Raw genomic sequence first — 19223 nt, 5'->3', positions numbered from 1 at the left:
TATGATCACTTTTACTAGTTCTTGGTTATACATAATCATATTTAAGTATTTAATGTTTATCGAGTTTGTATATCGGCTTCTAGAATGAGGACTTATCACACCTTATGGTGACAAGTCCGGAAGGTTTGATAAGTCTTCTCTTTGTCAGTCAACCAAATATCTAATATATCTTTAGAAATGGACTCAGATAAAACCAATTAAAATGAAAATGTAATAAGAATAATAAAAAACAAGAATGTATATTTAATGTATAGTCTTCAGAAATGTGTAAAAGTAGTTGTAACCAGAAAGTATCCGCTTTAAAAAAAGAACATACTATCCGAAAAATATATTTAAAGTAAAGTAGAACTGCCAAAAACTGTCTTTTGGTATCCAAGTAAAAATATCCCAAAACAGGTAGGACAAGTCCTCAGAATAGAAGCGAATATGGAAGCTTCATAACCATTAAATTTTAAAAGGACAAGGAGCAAATTTTTATCACATTTATGTAACGTTCGATGCATTACTTTTATGTATATTTCTAATTTACAAATGTTCCGTGCATGCACTTCTGTGAAATATTCAAATGTGAAGAATTTATCGGTATAATTTCTGTGATTGCTTTAACGAAATCACCAGAAATCGCTCAATCTCTTAACGCTGTGAAATTACTTATACAAGATAGATAAGCTGTAAAATAAAAGACAACGAAAGCAAAGGCGTGCTTTGTATCTACAAAAACAGTAGTAAATATGTAAATAGATGTATCTTTGTGTACCGTGAGTTCTAGTAAATCCTTATTGAAAGATTTTTCTCCGGTTTTGCTTTAGGCGATAACAAGAAAAGGGTACATTTGTGATTTAGGTAGGACACACTAAATCTATGTATAAATTTATAAATAAAATATAATTATTATTTTGTGAAATCTGACGTTCTCTGTACTGCGAGACCCGACATCACGTTGGAGAAGATTCTGTCGCTGTAGTCTTGACCCTGGAAGTTCCGCTTTATTCTTTGACAAGACTAGATCTTGAATGAGATCACTCAATTTCGCTTAATTCAGTCTGCGGTGTATCATCTTTTATCTCAAAATCAGGGTCATGGAATGTGGAACGCTTGTTGGGTTCTTCTTCTCCCACACTTTCTTCATTTTCTACTTCAAGCTCATAATGTTGGAATGGAGTAGGAACTGGTAAACTATGTGAATGTGAAATAGGTCGAATTGCGGATGGAATATTTGGGTATTAAACTGTTTCTTTTTTCTTCATTGACAATCCTGCCTTTATAAGTGGAGTCGAGCAGGAATAGCAGTCATCCGTATGGTTTGAAGGTTCCCGCCAAACCTTAGGCACAGCAAAAGCCATAGATCATTTTTTATTTTTCAGTCATTCTCGTAGTATAACTGAACAAGAGTTGCAACGTGGAGCCCATGACTTATCCTGCCCCTACCTTTATACCCAAATAATGGTGATAGGCAGTCTTCAGAAGAGGCGTCAGATTGTGTTTCTGTGACGAAAATGTCATTTCACTACGAATATAACAAAAATTGTTCACTAAATTTACACATTTTCGTGGCATTTTGGTATATCCAGTATTACGCTTCAAAAGTTCTCCAAAACCAGAAATTTTAACCAAGAAAAACAGAAGCAATATTAAACTCAAAGTCACAGCTACATTTATTATGTTTATAACCTACAAACATATGGAGAACGTTTTGCTATTCAGTGTGAGAGGTGTGACAACTCCCAAAAAATAAATTTTCTCCAAAATACAAATGCAGACTCTAAAAAATAACATATCACTGTATCTCCAAAGCAAGAGCTAATCGGTCATTTTTATGGAGATTTTTGAATTCAGCCGATGAAAATACATAAGAATATGCTAATTTTGAGCCCGAAACAAAATCATTGTTGTTTAGTGTTATTTATAATTCCTACTGATACGTTCCTTTTCAAAAATAATGAAATTTACTTTCTACCGTTTTCGTTTATAAAAATTTTATTTTGTTAATCAGTACAAAAAGTCTGCGATAATTCTTAAATATATAATTAAATTTACATGATTAATATTATCGAATTCTCCTTGCTTTCGCAATTCAATGTAATGAAAACACCATACTGAAAATTAAAGGATATATTTTTCATTTTTATAAGAGAAATTGTGTCAAAATAACTTTATGTATTCTTAATTATTAATACTTATTAGCTATGGAAATTAAGTAAAATTTTCAAAAGTAGAGTATAAAAACCTTTCGTCTGTTAATGTATTGAAAAAATATAAATGGTGTACGAAATCTCAGTCGTTACATAAAAGTTTCATATATCAAAATAATAATTAATATTAAAATTGAAATAAATTTGCTATTCATAGAGCCAATAAGTCTCACCTCAACCTCATCCGATTCTGATCCGAGATTTTTCATTGTGAAGACAGAATTCATTCAATTTATGTCGTAGACACCTTTGAAATAAATAGTAATAATAATGACCTATTTCTCAACTTCGATTTACACAATAAAAACGATATTTTGTTACTCAATGTCGCAATACCGCAATACGCTGAGTAATGAACAGAAATATTGCCAATATGGAAATATAATGTGTTGTAAAAGTATTTATAATGGAGTATTTTAAGGAAAAATATTGCATTTGTTTTATTTACTGTAAGAAAATTTAATACACATTACTAACGTAAAAAACAGTCGCGTGTGTGAAAGAAAGTAAAAATGTAATCCCTGTGTGCTAAGTCACCAAGACATATTTTATATTACACCAGCTTCACATTTTTTTTGGTCATAGGTCACCGTTTTGTTTGGTCTGCTACGTCTCTGTGTGGCACGGTGTCTCCCCTCGTCCAGCTTTTATTCGTGCTACATATAACTGTATATTTCTGTGCATAGTTGTTTTTTTATTTGTGGTTTAAGGCCCTTTACCACTCAAAGAGAGTACAAAAAGGCCCCTAATAGTGACAGCAGCACCCGGTATTCCCAGGTCGTCTTCGTCCCAAGTACTGACCGGGCCCGACGCTGCTTGACTTCGGTGATCGGACGAGAACCGGTATTTTCAGCGTGGTATAGTTAGATTCGTTTATATGCTTCATTTCCTGACAGTGTATTTGTACACAATTTTTATACTCAGGGTGAAAAAATGGCAGCCACAAATTTATTTTCTTCTACTTTCGGAAGCAATACAATATTCGCCGTTAAGTGAAAGAACGAACACGTTACACTGTGTATGAAGAAGAATAGAATACATATGTAAGAAACAAAAAAATAATTGTTAGTTGCTTGTTTCTCCTATTGATCTTTACAAAGAAATATGTGCTGCTTACTGCAATCATTTGACAATTAAACTATCTTTAAGTATTTAATACTTCCGGACTTGTCCTGTACATCATTATGTAGATTTTCTTTCCTGTTGCATACACAAGGTGAATGCAATAGAAAAAAGTTCTATTTGAATATTTGATTTTTTAATCACATTCTTTACAGAACAACACTTATAGAATCCCCTTACTAATTTCAATTTTTTCAAATTGAGAGTAATAACTAATTGAAATGTTTTGTCTGTGTAATCTAATACAAACACACTCTTTAATAAGCATCATTCACTTAATTGGATTATTCCTTCACATTTAAATGTCTGACTTCTGCTTTGAATTAACAGACAATTTCCTCTCAAACATTTGTCTTGTGAAACACTGTACTCTGTAAAATGCTTCTTCTCTGCGTACGCCATATCAGATTCCTGACGGCGGCGACACCTGGCGTAGATTAGCAAGTACTTAGTAAATACGCCGAGGTGTTTCTAGGGAAAGTTACAGCCAGAGTGGTTTCCCGTTGCCTTCTCGGGCGCGACGTTACGCGAGGGGAAGTGCCTTCCAGGAGGTATTTTAAAGGAAACTTGCCCCTATTCAGGTGTTACGAACGTAGAGAGAACCCGGAAAATTCCATGTGGCCAGCCCGTCCGAGCGCGGCGCGAACCCGCGAACGAACTCCCAGTGTTTAGCTACAGAACCGCTCGGCTACTGGTGGGCTTTAAAATGCTACTTTAATATAATTTACACCAAAAATAATATATAGTTATTATAAATGACACAAGTAACGTTTCAAAATAATTTTATGGTTATATCTATTACGATACTTTAAGATTATCACTTGGAAATAATTTTTATAATTAACCTATTTCAGGTCTCCTTTCTAAATGTAGGTCAACAGATTATAAATTTATACTCAGTTAATAAACGATTAATTTTTTTATAATAGCATAATTCGATTATTAACGATAATAAAAAATTAATAAAAATGAATATTTTAACAAAAAGTTTTGATGAAATAACCAACGCTCGCCTGTAAGATCGGGCTAAAATTTGGCTAATTAAATGGTTATTTCATTATATATTTATCGGGCTTCAAGATGTTTATTATATATATATATATATATAAAGTTTTGTTCGAATATTTATAATTTTTAAAATGTATTCATTAGAAATTTTCGAAGAAAGAATTTATTTGTCTAATGTAAGTAAATTACTTTATCAATTTACAGTAGAATCTATATACATATAATCGAGACGAGTTGATGATGATGATAATAACGTTACGATGATGATAATAACGTTGATGATGATAATAATAATAATAATAATAATAATAATAATAATAACAACAACAACAACAACAACAACTCTCCCGTAGTCACCACCTGGTCCTGGTGGGAGAGCCCAGTAATTTTACTGATCCATAGGGCAATGCAGGCTGAAGCATAAGCTCCTGGTAGGAACACCCATGCCAGTAAGGTCTATGGGGAGAAATGAAGCTAAGAGTGACCACACCCACATTCTGTGGAGATATTTATTATGGTAATAACCAGATCAAAGTGTGATACCGGCTCGGACGTCGCCCGAGTTAACAAGGTCCGCGTTCGTGGGTTAGGCAGAGGCTCACGTTCGAAAAATAGGTCACAGTCTCCCTTGGTTACCGGTGGAGAAAGCAGCACCGGCCCAAGCATGGCTACTGCAGTGCCCTCAACGGATGTGAGGAACCAACCCAGCCTTGGTGTTTCTGTGGCAATGCATCCACAGACCACAAAGGCTAAAAAACCACGCCAACGGATGAAATGGACAGTAGAAATGAACGAGTTTATCATTCGTACTTACTACACGATCACAAAACTCGAAACAAACATGACAGCATACAGACAACTACAGCATAGATTCACACAACAATATCCTCACCTCACTGTCACCAAACAAAGGGTTGTTGATAAAAAAAGAACAATTATCCACAACAACCTTATTCCACAAACAACACTTGAACTTATCAAACAACAGGTTTCTGATCAAATACAACAACAGATAGAAACATCTAACATTAATGAAGATCATGTAACCTGTAAAAATAATCCAGCAACAAGCATTGATAATAACACACATACAACAATTACCACTAATGATACTACAGACACTTCCTCATCCATCACTGATAACATAGACATGGATTTAGTTAATACGCTCTCACTTATATTTCAGGAAACACTCACTAAATACAGTCAAACCTGCTTTTATGCGGTCTTTTTTGTGCGATTTTTTATTTGTGCGGTATAGACGGCGATTAGTCTCATGCGTTTTGTCATGTCTCACGTTGACTTATTATAGCTAAATAAACTTATTATAGCATAAATGAACTTATTATAGGAATATTATTTCATGAATATGCGAAAAATGAAATAATTTATTTTTTAAGTCAACAAAACACCACCTGGACAAAAATATGTAAAACAGACGATAGACGAGACGATGCAGTCAAGTGCTGACATCTGTTGTCAATAAATTCTACGTCTGTTTTAATTACGTTAATTAAACCTTCAAAGTGCTTTCACATTCCTGGACCATTAAGATAAGATTCATTTCAAAGCGTAAATTGAAGGTAAATATACTGTATTATTTACGTATTTTCTAAATCAGATTCCAAAAGGTTTGGCGAGATTCCAAGTAGCTGCCAAGCCTCGTCGTAATTTCGTTTAAAAAAGCAATTCCTAGTTATTTCGAACGGTTTTGAGTTATTTTCTATGTGAGACTTTTTTTATGCGGTCCCTATTGACCACATAAAAAATATTTTTTTAATTGTGTTGCGAAAACTATCTTTTATAGCCACTCGTGAAGTTTCGTGCGATTTTTTTTATGCGTTTTTTTATGCGGTTCCTATCCACCGCATAAAAACAGGTGTGACTGTATACAGGTACAGATCCCACACGACGACAACGAATACCAAAAATCAACACATCAAATGAAGTAGGAAAAAAACACTAAATTATGTAAACACTCACTTACTACCACACTACATTCATTCAATTTCTACACTCGCATACATTCATACATTAGTTTATGCTGGGGCAGTCACAGTAGTGACACACCATGGACTGAAAGTACAATCACAAACAAATACGCAGAAAACAAAATTCTATCACAAGCCTGCCTGGCAGAAAAGAATAGAAACACAAATAAATGACATTAGACAGCAATTAGGCAGGCTGACACATTACACTAAAAACAACATAACACCCAAATTAAAGAAACAGCTCAAAAACACATACAAGAAAATAAAAACACACACGAAACATGAACATCACAACACACACATTACAGAATACATTGATACACTAAAACAAAAACTTGCTGCCAAAGCACGTAGACTCAAACGATACAGAACATGTACACTACGAAAACAACAAAATAAATTATTTACAATGAAAAACTCTTTTACAGACAAATTAATAACAAAGCAAACACTGATACACAGCACAGTGGCACACCAACAGAAGAAGAACTCACAACATATTGGTCTTCTCTTTGGTTCAGTGCTGTCACGCACAATGCTGATGCAGGCTGGATCGAGGAGGAGAACAGAAACTTGCACAACATACCAACTATGCCCTGTGCTGAAATAAACATACATGATTTCCAATACACTGTTAACAGAACACACAACTGGAAGACACCTGTAGACGACATTCACAATTTCTAATACAAAAAGTTTACATCACTGCACCAGAAACTAGCTAAACACCTAACACACATCATTATCAATCCACAAGACATGCCAAATTTTTTTACTCAGGGCATCACCTACATGAAACCTAAAAACAACAATACCACAGACCCCACACAATACAGACCAATTACATGTCTTCCAACACTCTACAAATTATTGACATCCTGTATCGCAAACAAAATATACAAACATGTTGAAGAACACGACATTCTAACGGAACAACAAAAAGGTTGCCGTAGAAATCATAGGGGATGCAAAGAACAGTTACTCATAGATTCAGTCATTCTACGGCAAGCACACAAACAACACAGAAACATACACACGGCATATATAGACTACAGAAAAGCATTCGACAGTGTTCCACACAGTTGGCTGCTACATATTCTACACATGTACAAAATACATCCATCACTCATTGCATTCTTCCAAAACACTATGCAGCACTGGAGAACAACACTACATCTCAGGATTCATAACACTTCCATACAAACAAACCAAATTTTTATTAGGCGAGGAATTTTTCAAGGAGATTCCTTGAGTCCTCTCTGGTTCTGCTTAGCCCTGAATCCATTATCCAACATGAACAACACGCAATATGGTTACAATATCAGACATGAAAAAACAACACGTGACCACATCTCATGTACATGGACGACATAAAACTTTATGCATCCACACAAAAACAACATCAACTCCAACAAATCACACATTCATACACCAAGGACATACAAATGGAATTTGGCCTAGATAAATGCAAAACACTTCACATAGAAAAAGGAATTCTGAAGAAAGAAGATTTTGCACTTGGAAATGGAGACGTTATTGAATCCATGGAAGAGGGCGAGTTCTACAAGTATTTAGGATTCCAACAGGCCAAACTAACAGAACATACACAAATAAAGCAAAAGATTAATTAAAGAATACCAAAGTAGGTTAAATGCTATTCTCAGAACACAGTTAAATGCAAAACACACAGTTAAAGCAATAAACACATATGTTTTCCCAGTACTCACATATTCTTTTGGAGTTATTCATTGGACTCACACAGATCTCGAGCAACTCCAAAGGAAAACAAGAACTACACTTACTAAGCATAAACAACATCATCCTAAATCTGCCACAGAAAGATTAACCCTTCCACGTAAAGATGGCGGACGTGGCCTGATTGACATAGTTAACCTTCACTACAAACAAATACAGTCACTGCGAGAGTTTTTCTATAAAAAACAAGAAACATCACAATTACATAAAGCAGTAACTCTAGCAGACTCAAATAACACACCATTAAACTTACACTCACATCATATGGACACAACACAACATATAAAAAGCATAGACATTATTAAGAAATCGTGGGCTCGAAAAACACTCCATGGCAGGCATCCTTATGATCTGGCCCAGGATTTTGTTGACAAAACTGCGTCAAACAGCTGGTTAGCTCGGGGATGCCTCTTTGGGGAGACGGAAGGATTCATGATCGCCATACAGGATCAGGTCATAAATACTATAAACTACAGAAAACACATACTCAAAGATGCAACACTCACAAATGACACATGCAGAAAATGTCACATTATGCCAGAAACTATACAACACATCACCAAGAGCTTGCAAAGAAACACTAATTAGTAGACATCCACGAACCATACTACAAATACATTCCACAGACAGTATTGGAAAACAACACGCACAAAATGTACTACGACAGAGCCATAATCACAGATAAAACAATTTACCACAACAGACCAGACATCACACTCATTGACAAACACAATAAAATCACATACATTATAGACATATCCATTCCAAACACTCACAATATACAAAACGCATGCACTGAAAAAATTAGCAAGTACACAGAACTCGCCTAGGAAATAAGGCATCTGTGGAGGATGGATAGGGTGCTTATTGTACCTGTTTTTCTCTCCTCTACAGGTGTCATACCACACACACTACACAAAAGCCTGGGCACATTACAATTGAACAGAAACACACACATCACACTACAGAAGGCCACTATATTGAATACATGCCATATTGTGAGAAAATTCCTGAATACAGACACACATTGATACACTTCTTTAATTTCTGTTTTGGTTACTATGCCTTGACTTTGGTCCGGCAAAGTACTTGTACAATACACAGCCACCGGTGTTAACCCAGTATATCTTACTTAACCCATAATAATAATAATCGGTGCAGAGCCCAAACGGTAAAGAGTGGAAAGTTGAAATTTGGTACACAGTTAGGGTACGTAACGAGGACGCGGTCGAAATTCCTCCCCACGGGGGAGAGGGACAGGATTAAGTCTTAACACTTCCATCAACAATGGAGGTGTTAAGTAACAATGGAAGTGTCAACAATGGAAGCGTTAAGAATGGAAGAGTCAACAATGGAAGTGTTACATAACAATGGAAATGTTAAGAGCCCAAACGGTTAGGAGTTGAAAGTTGAAATTTGGTACGCAGTTAGGGTACGTCACGAGGACGTACACTAAAAAGGGATTTTTCGAAATTCCCCCCCCCCACGGGGTAGAGGGAGAGGATTAAGGCTTAACACTTTCATTTTTGATGGATGTGTTACGTAACAATGAAATTGTTAAGAGAAAACGACGTGTAAGATGCAGATTAGTTTTTTTCGTTTTTGCGGGAAATAAAACATACCTTTAGACCCATCTAAAAATTCTCTAATTAGACTGGAAACAGGTGGACGTAATTCTTGCATTCTGTGAAAACGGGTAAGATTGGCTATTGGCTATAATGTAATAATTTTAATCTTCGCTATCGTTACTTTTTGCCCGAGCAACGCCGGTTTATCTGCTAGTTATTAATAAAAGGAAAAAAAGTACTTTAAAAAACTTTGTATTTACGAGTGAGTGTAGTCTATCTAAGAGTGAGCGTAAATGATAAAGGTAATTTATCATTTACACTCACTCTTCACTTCTCTTTCTGCAAACAGATTTGATCTCATCCCTAAAACCGATTGAAGAAATATAAGTTGAAGTTCGTCTTCAACTTATATTTCTTCAATTTTCACTTACAGTTATCAATTTTTTAATATTTATAAAACATTTTTCTGACATACAGTAATAAATAAATTTCATTTCTTTTTATTTTCGAAGTAATGTATAATAAATAAAGTTATTTTTACCAGTCAATGACATGGAGCATGACATTCGTGTTGCTAATTACTGAGTTAACTTTCTAAATTATATCATTATATTTAGAAATATACTAAATCCTTGTTTTAAATTTAAATTTGCTCCAAAGATCTCACAAATTATTTAGTTATTTTCATAAATATAAATAAGAACGATGCTAGAAAACTAAAAAATAACATGATTTTAAAATCAAAGCCTTATTTAAAATTGATTTAATTTGACTTTTAGTAATACAAAATGAAAACAGTTTTCTTGTTATTTCCTATATAACAACTTTTCTTTAAAAATCATTATTTCAAAAATTTATTCAAAAATTATTTGAAAATTAGATTAAACTGCAGCCTGGCCAAACCCACTATAAGCCCAAAAAGGCTCTCTTAATGCCAACAAGGCTGTACGAGTAAAAAAGGCTTTGACTAATCTAATCTAACAAATTATTCAAACAAGCAATGTACCTATTGTGACGTTAAGAAATTCAGTTAATTAATGATATCTTAAACTAATTGTTAAAACAGTATTAGAATAACTCGATATCGTTGCTAATATTTCATCATTTTAAAATAATATAGAATCTATATTATAGATTTGTAAATAGTGATATTCAGAAATAATTATTTTCTTCGTTATTAAATAGTAACTACACAATGAGAAAGAAATCAGGGAGATCTAAATTATACTTTTTATAGTTTAAATTATTCTAATTTCTTTTTATAGTGTTCTATTATTTTTATTTTTTTTCAAATAATAAATATTTATTGTAAAAATAAAGTTCCTGTCATATTTATATACTAAATAAACAACACAAATACTGTATGTATTGTTTTATTTAAAAATCTTTTTCTGTTTCAGATGAAATTAATATAAAAAATTATAAAAGTAAGAAGTATTAAAAATATTTTAGTATCTTAGTCACTAAAAGTAATGAATAACGCAAAATAATTTCGTATCAAGCATTTCACCAGTGCAAATAATGTGATTTCTGTGACCTATTTCATTAACCTCTTTACAAATATCACGAATCACTTGTATTAAATAATTTTACCTAAATGCGAACGTATTTCTAATTACAAATTTATGTTTTTTCTAATTATTTTACAAATGATTCGATTACTAAAAGTATATAGGACCACAAAATTAATGGGTTATAATATGTGAAAAAATATTGGCAAAAGTAACAAAAGCACGTAACAAATGTTTCAAATAAGTTGAAATAATCGGCCAACTGTTATGGATTTCATTTCACATAATGTAGAACCTCCGATGATACGCATCCTTCCCTATTGTGTATGCTACAACGAGGAATGTACAAATAAATCCTTTACGCTTTAATTACCTTACACTTTACATTTTTACACTCACTATCTTTTACACTTTAGTATTCATTGCAGAGTTTAGTACCAAATTTGATTCCCAATCTTTTCTGCAAAATGTCAGCTTACTTACTTAACCAAGTAGTAATGATGCAGTTTATAACTTACCAAAAGAGCAACAAGTGGGCATTACAGGAGTTCGTGTCTTCGTGATGGACACCCTTGTATTCAATGACGCCATATTTAATAACTACGCGGGTTAACTAGTGATACTCTTTATTATAAAACTTTCAACATAACATACAGATAAAGTTAATTAAATGATCAAACAAATTTGCAAAAAAACACAAAAAACAAAAAAGAAATCACACTTCTGAAACCCAATAAAGAACAGAGGGTAAATATTAATTAAATCATTAATTTCTCAACGGGATAAACAAAGTGGATTGAAAAAATACGTAATATTCTTTAAACAGATATTAAACATCATTCTACACTATAAAAGTTTTTTTCATATTGACTTATATCATCTTAATTTAAGGCAGAATAGAAAAAATGTTTAATTAGCCAAAAATTTTAGCTGTTCTGTAATTACAAAATAAATATAATTACATAAATCTAATAAATGTTGTGTAGATGTATAGTACATATCACCTCGTATAATTGTATTCTGCGAGTTTTCATTGTATTGGCGTATTTCGTCACAAATGCGACATATTTACACGTCACAGAGTTCTTTATTTACGAAAAAGATTTATAATGATAAAATTTTACTTAAACTTTGGAATGAAATATGACATTTTCACTCTCTACATGTTTTAAGAGCACGTAGATAAAGAGAATAACGAATTTGAATTATGACGTTAACATATCATAAGGAAAAAGTGGCTATTAATATGCCGGCTCCGCATTTTCCGTCATTAATTGAAAATTAATGAGAAAATTAATATATGAAAAAATATTGAAAAATTTTTTTACAATTCTTTTCATCTTCATGCATTGCTACATATCAATTTAAAATTATTTTGCTATATAATCATATTTAATTATTTATGAAAAGTTTCGTCAGATGGATCGGCGATTTATTAAATAGACAAAGTGTTTCCGTTAATGAACTAAGTACAAAGCATATCAATTACGAAACATTTTTATTCTATCCGTTTGAATCGTTACGTACATTTTTAGTATCATTTACAGATTGCAACCAGAATGAAAAAAACAATTTTTCTTTTATTAATTCGTGGGTATATTTCATGCATTATTACCCAAAAATATAATTTGCTTAGAACCCTGGTTAACATATACCACGAGATAAGTCTATACAGTGATAAACAACATCTAATACTTATTTCCTGTATATGTTATTAAAAATTCTGCGCAGTAGTAAGTTTTCTATTATCGTGAATTACATTTAAAATATAAATTACATATATACATGCAAATGTGAATAATTCTGTAATATGTAATAAATAATAAGCGGATTTCGATAATACAATGTAAAAAGTCGCTTTATTCTGATATCGAATATTTATAAACTACTCCATAAGTCATGAAAATCAAGAGATATTGTATTTACTCTAATAAACAACGCGATGCCTATAACAATTTTCAGTTCGCAACTTTCTCATTATGAGTGAATTAAGTTATTTCTGTTCATTGTGAATTGGGTGAAACTATTATACATGGAAAAAATTAACGAAAATGAATATAGCAATTTTTTAAATTTTATTACCTCAGCAGAAATGATAGTAATAATTTTTACGCTTTGAGCATATAACAAATGTGACGATGCTAGGAATGAGCTGTCTCTTGATTAAAGAGACAACAGGTATCATTATAACTTTCTCGGCTGTAATATACGAGTATAATAGAGAAAAAATATGGCTATCGTACGAAACGACCCCACTCCCCAGAATTTTACATTTTTGAACTCGGAAAAACTTCAAACCTCGAGAAATGCAAAACAGAAGTTTTTTCTGAATGTATTCGTGTTAGTGTGTCTATTTTAGTTAACACATCAGAATTGGGTAGAGATTGAACTCGGCATAAACGTTTTTGACGACGAATATATCAGGACAATTTATAAAACTGAAATCAGAAAAAACTATCCCAGAAACACTTAAATGTGTCAAAATCGTCGGTTTTCTTACAATTAGCGAAACGCTTTTTTATAATCTTTGATAATATTCAATTCTTAATTGAAAAAATTAAAATCAGTATACGAGGCTTTTAAAGTGCATTGTCTTAGGAAATCTTATAAAACTAAAATGTACAAAAAATTTCAAAGTATGTTTAAATTTTGTATCAAACTCGTAAAGTTCTACTGATAGAAAAAGTACTTTTTATAGACCATATCCGTCTCGAAATTCAGAAAACTAAACGCTGTATACAATAATTTTGACGTGCTTTGTCTCGAAACATTTTAGTAAACCAAACTCTACCAATAAAGTTTCGAAAAATCTCTAAATCGGGTGTCCAGACGCGTTGGTAATTCTTCAATTTGCGTTACGCATTCTATGGTATTTAAACGATATTCGCGTAATAATTTTATAAAATTTCATTTCGAGTACATCGAGTTAAACCGTATTTTGAGTTTTCTGGCTATTCTTCGATTATCTGAAAAACTTATTTATCGAGAATTAATTTTTAGACGGTTCTATTTTCGAAACAATAGCCTGCATTAGAAATAACCAAGAAATTCTATGAAAACGTGTACCTTCTTCGTCTAGACACGATCGGACATCGAGAATATTCAGTAAAACAATATTCCGATTTTTGTGGCTATTATCTGATTATCTGAAAAAATCAGAAATCGGCGATAGGTTTCTTGACGTTCCTACGTTCCAAACAATAGCCTTCATTAGAATTCACGAAGAAATTGTATGGAAATGTTTAAATTTTTCGTCTGGACGCGTAGTACAGTACAGTTTGTTATGTAACAACTGTGTAACAACTGAATAGGAATGATATGAGTTCAAAATGCATTTTGTTAAAAGTACTTAAAAAAGAATAAAAAGAGCTATAACAAACAGAAGTTGTCATAAGTTCGAGGAAAACAGCACTACGAGGTTGCTGAAATAATAATCTAAGTGAAATGTTTATGATTGAGGGAAAATAGAGTTATCGTGCACAAGAATCTCAATAAAGGGAAGGTGCCATGTTAGAAGACGAAAGATCGAGTGTAGCTAGCGAGATAGCTCGGGCGGAACACAGTCAACTGGGCAATGGTAAGTGGGCGAAGGACAACTGGGCTACTGCTAACTGAGCATCAGACATCTGAGAGACAGAATAGGAGATAAATAGTACACAAAATATAAAATTTGTTTTATAAAAATCAGCGTTCTTTTCTATTAATTTACTATATCATAAATTTCAATAATATTTTTTTAAGAAACAAGTTAAAAAAACAATTTTGTAATTAACAAACATATTTATACGTGTTACATACATTATTTATTTTTAAGAGTAAATAGAAGTCTCAAAGGACAGTTGATATCTACCCAAAATTAACAAATATACACAAAAACAAAGACAAGAACTACATAAAATTAAAAATATTGATACATTACATTATACATTGAATAGAATAGAAATTAAGACAAAAAAGTATAAATGTTCTTCGAAAGAATCTGTTTTCAAAGAACCGCTTTTCCTCTTTTCTTTGATGTACAGTACAATAATTAATGATGCTATGGTACATTGTTCCAAAACATTTGCTTTTCCTAAGTTGAAAGTAACTCTTAACTCGTAGTTTTTAACTTAATCATCCAACCACCAGCCAAATTAATCAAGAATTATTACGCTATACTCTTTTCTTCCAGACTGTTCTAAAATCATATTCAATTTATAGTTCTTGCTTTCGATAAGAGATGGCACCTAATGTCTATCCGTAATTTCTAATTCTTAATTGTAGCGTAATATTGCCTGATGGTTGGATTATTTAATAATACATCGGGTTATTGACATGTTTATATGTTTATAACTTATAACTCGTACCTCATAAGTCTTAACCATATTTATATATATTTACCAATATTTACAAAAAAATACATAAATAAAAAATATCCACAATTTTTGTCGGAACGAAGTGACGACTAATACTTGACTTCATGCATTCCTTGTCAACAAAATAACTCTAGAATGAGTTGTCCGATCTTGATGAAATTTTCTAGGAAGACTCACTATCACCCATGGATGAACTGATTAAAATTTCAACTCTCAAAAATGATAGAAGCGTCATCTAGTGGTCCGAAAGTATGACAAGCGTTAAAACGGTAATTTTGAAAGGTAAGTGTTATCGCTAACTAGATACACAATAACAAATATAAAGAATCTTTATAGAATAATAAGTTTAAAAAGTTTTTTTTTTAAACGTGGAGCAGCAGCGATCAATATTGATGGCTTCACGATCCATTCACTCCTTCGTCTTCCTATCGTTAATAGGGAATTTCAATCTCTAAATGGAAAAACTACGCAGAGATTCCAGATTGAGATAAAGTCGCTCAAATTCGTCGTCATCGATGAAATGTCAATAATTGGTGCAAGAATGCTTTACGTGATCGAGAGAAGATTGAGGGAGATAAACCCCGAGAAAGATGAGCCTTTTGGTGGATTCTTTATCTATTTGTTTGGTGATTTGGTGTTTGGTGTTCGTCAGCTTTCTCCTGTTAAAGATATTCCTCTCTACTCGAGTGTTTTTTACGATGCAATGTCCCAACAAGGTAGATTCGCATTTGATTCTTTTGAGAAGTTCATTGAACTTAGTAATTCTCAGCGACAAAATAGCGCAGATAGTTCCTTTACAGATGTCTTACAACATCTAGCTTCGGGTGATTTCTCTGATACAGATCTGAACACTCTAACGACAAGAAATCGAGCCTATTTATCCAGAGATAAACTCGATCAGTTCCAAACGGTAGTACAGCTATATCCAACAAACGAACGAGTTAAACAAAGCAACGAAGACTACTCGCAGTCAACTGGATGCCCTCTTGCTTATATAGCATCTGAAAACACTCCAGATATTGCCCCCCTTCGTCCAAAGATGACTCGGCTCTTTGTCTCTCCAAGTATTTGAATCTCTCAGTTAATGCCAGAATCGTGCCGAGAGTCAACTTACGGGTGCAAGAAGGTCTCGTCAATGGTTCGCTAGGAACTATACGCTACATTATATACGCTCCTAATACTCGCCCTCCAGCTCTTCCTCTGTTATTTTACTGGAATTCGATAATTATCAGGAACCTTTCATCTATGGTAATCTGTTTCCAATAATCCCCATAACACGCTCTTCGAACGATGTCAGTATATTGCGATCTCGTAGACAGTTTTCCCTTAACTTAGCATACTCGATGACTATACATAATTCACAGGGTCTTCCAAACAATTTTTCCAAAAATCAAAGTAGATATAGGAAAGAAGAGACATCTATCTATCTTACCTATCGGTCTTACCTATGTTACATTGAGTCGAGTGAAAAAAATAACTGACTCAGTATTTTTAAAGAGTTACAATAAAGATCGCTACGAGTCAATCTGTAAGTCTAAGGCCCATAGTGATAGATAGAATTTCGTGAGACGTTGGCATAGCAATTAATTAATGGTTTATTTTGACCTTATATTTATACCTTTAAATGATCCAATGGAAATCAAGTATATTGTTGAGAACAAATGATTCTTTGTTTCTTTTTTCTCCCATAATCTAGAAAATAAAGGTGCGAGCAGCTTCGTTCCGACTACACGCTGATATAGCGTTACTTAACTAGTTAAGTTTTTGTCATCCAGATGACGGTTCTCCAGTTAACTGTCATCCACTTGACTATTGCCTGTTATTGCGCAGTTGTCACATACCTGCTCCGGCGGAGCTGAGACTGTCACCTTCGTTAAAAGTAGGTATTAAAGGTATGAATAATCAATAGGTTTAGATAGCTGCACAGCTAGATAAAATAAGACCAGTAGTTCAGGAAGCAGCATTTTGCCAGTAATAGGATCAGAGGCTGCAGTCACATATAACACGTCCAAGCTCCGTGACAATGAGAAAAGGCCTGACTGTTATAAAAACTAGAGCCTGGATTCACGACAGCATCACATCATAATGTTCACCAAAAGATGCAACACGACAAAAATTTGTATTTACAAAACTTGCTAAACCAAAAATGTTGTAAGCAAGCATTGTTATATTATGAGAGTGGATTGTCCTAAGTCAAGGCAATTCAAAATGGTAACCAAATATTAAGCTCTCTTGATCAACGAATTACACAATTCATCAAAAATTTATCATTTACCTTGTCTATCAATCAAAGACATTTTGCTAACAGAATTAATCTTACTATCGAATGTCGAGAGAAACAATTTTAGTTTAATCGAAGAACCAAAATCTCATTTGGAAAGACGTACACGTGTATAGCGTAATATTCTCTTAATCGTGTTAAAATTATAAATAGAATTGTTATAATGAATTACATAGAAATTTTACTAACGTTTTTCTTTGAAACATCTTTGTAATCTCTCCATTTATGTCAAATATCATCTATGCTTCTATGTACATTAATTTGTGAAGTGGCAAAGTGTTAGTAATCTCCAACAATTTTTCTTTTTTGCAAAAACTAATTGGACATGGTAGCGTAGTGCAATGTCATTCCAAGTTCGTTGATAGCACGTTTTAAAAATCCACTCAAGCAATCACGAGTGAAACAACTCAACACTTATTCTGCAGGCAAGATTGATGTGTAAGACAAAGTTGCAAGGACTTGTAAAGTTGGTAAATGCCAAATGAACATAACATTTCTAGTTGTCAATAGAAATGTTATAACCTGAGTAGATATGCAGACGTCTAAGCTGGATTAACAAAGTGAGTATTTATAGTAGGGTCGATACCCGAAGAGTGTTTAGGGGGTTTGAGAGAATAAGGAACTTTGTAAAACTGGATTTTTAACAAAGTCTGTGTCATATTCAACTTATCTACCAAGAAGAATACCTCACACATTGTGACCACTAGTGAAACAGGAAATAGACATGGGCGTAATCAGTCCTATCACAGACCCAACACCTGTAGTCAACCGTATCATGACTGTTTCATCAAAAAGACAAGATTCGCATATGTATTGATCTGACCGACTTGAAAAACCAAATTCTGAGATGTCTGTACTCCCTGAAGAATATTGAAAAAATTGCAGTTAGGATTCGTCATTGTAGATACTTCGCATTGTTGGATTGATGGATTACTTAGTCACAACCATAAAGTGAGAGATAATGCCGATCTACTCGAAAACGACAAATACAGCATTCACCTAATCTAACCGATGTCAGAGAGAGCATTAGTCAAGCTGGAAAAGTCAAATAATTAATACTTATACAACAACTGTAACAAGGGTGGACTTTCAAAGCAGAAATAACACATCTGTTGAAAAAATTCTCTACTTATACAGATGAACTATCATATTATGACTGGTTGGTCATTTTTTATAATACTGTCATACCTGTTTCATTACGTAAGAAATATTTACAATAAATACATCACGGTCATCCGGGATTACAAAGCAGTCGGAATCATGCTATAGTAGTAGTTTTCTCGCCAAATGTAACAGCCAACATCAGGATTTATATTAAGTAACTTTGTATTTTTAACAATATCGTGTTACAGAATCAAATGTCTTACATTTACAATGAACGCCGCCATCTTGGAATTTGAGATATTCGCTAAGAGTGGAAAGCAATCGTTTCTTTTT

General features: G+C 33.1%; 1 pseudogene; it reads right to left on the bottom strand.

Moving 5' to 3' along the window:
• Positions 1-2944: 2944 nt before the first annotated feature.
• Positions 2945-3063, bottom strand: LOC136968613 (5S ribosomal RNA; annotated as a pseudogene).
• Between the last annotated feature and the right edge of the window lie 16160 nt (positions 3064-19223).

The sequence above is a fragment of the Centruroides vittatus genome, unplaced genomic scaffold, assembly GCF_030686945.1.
Source record: "Centruroides vittatus isolate TY-2023 unplaced genomic scaffold, ASM3068694v2 contig_15, whole genome shotgun sequence".
NCBI classification, from domain to species: Eukaryota; Metazoa; Arthropoda; class Arachnida; order Scorpiones; family Buthidae; genus Centruroides; species Centruroides vittatus.
Note: the sequence above shows the minus strand (reverse complement) of the source record. Positions and strands in the feature narration are given on the sequence as shown.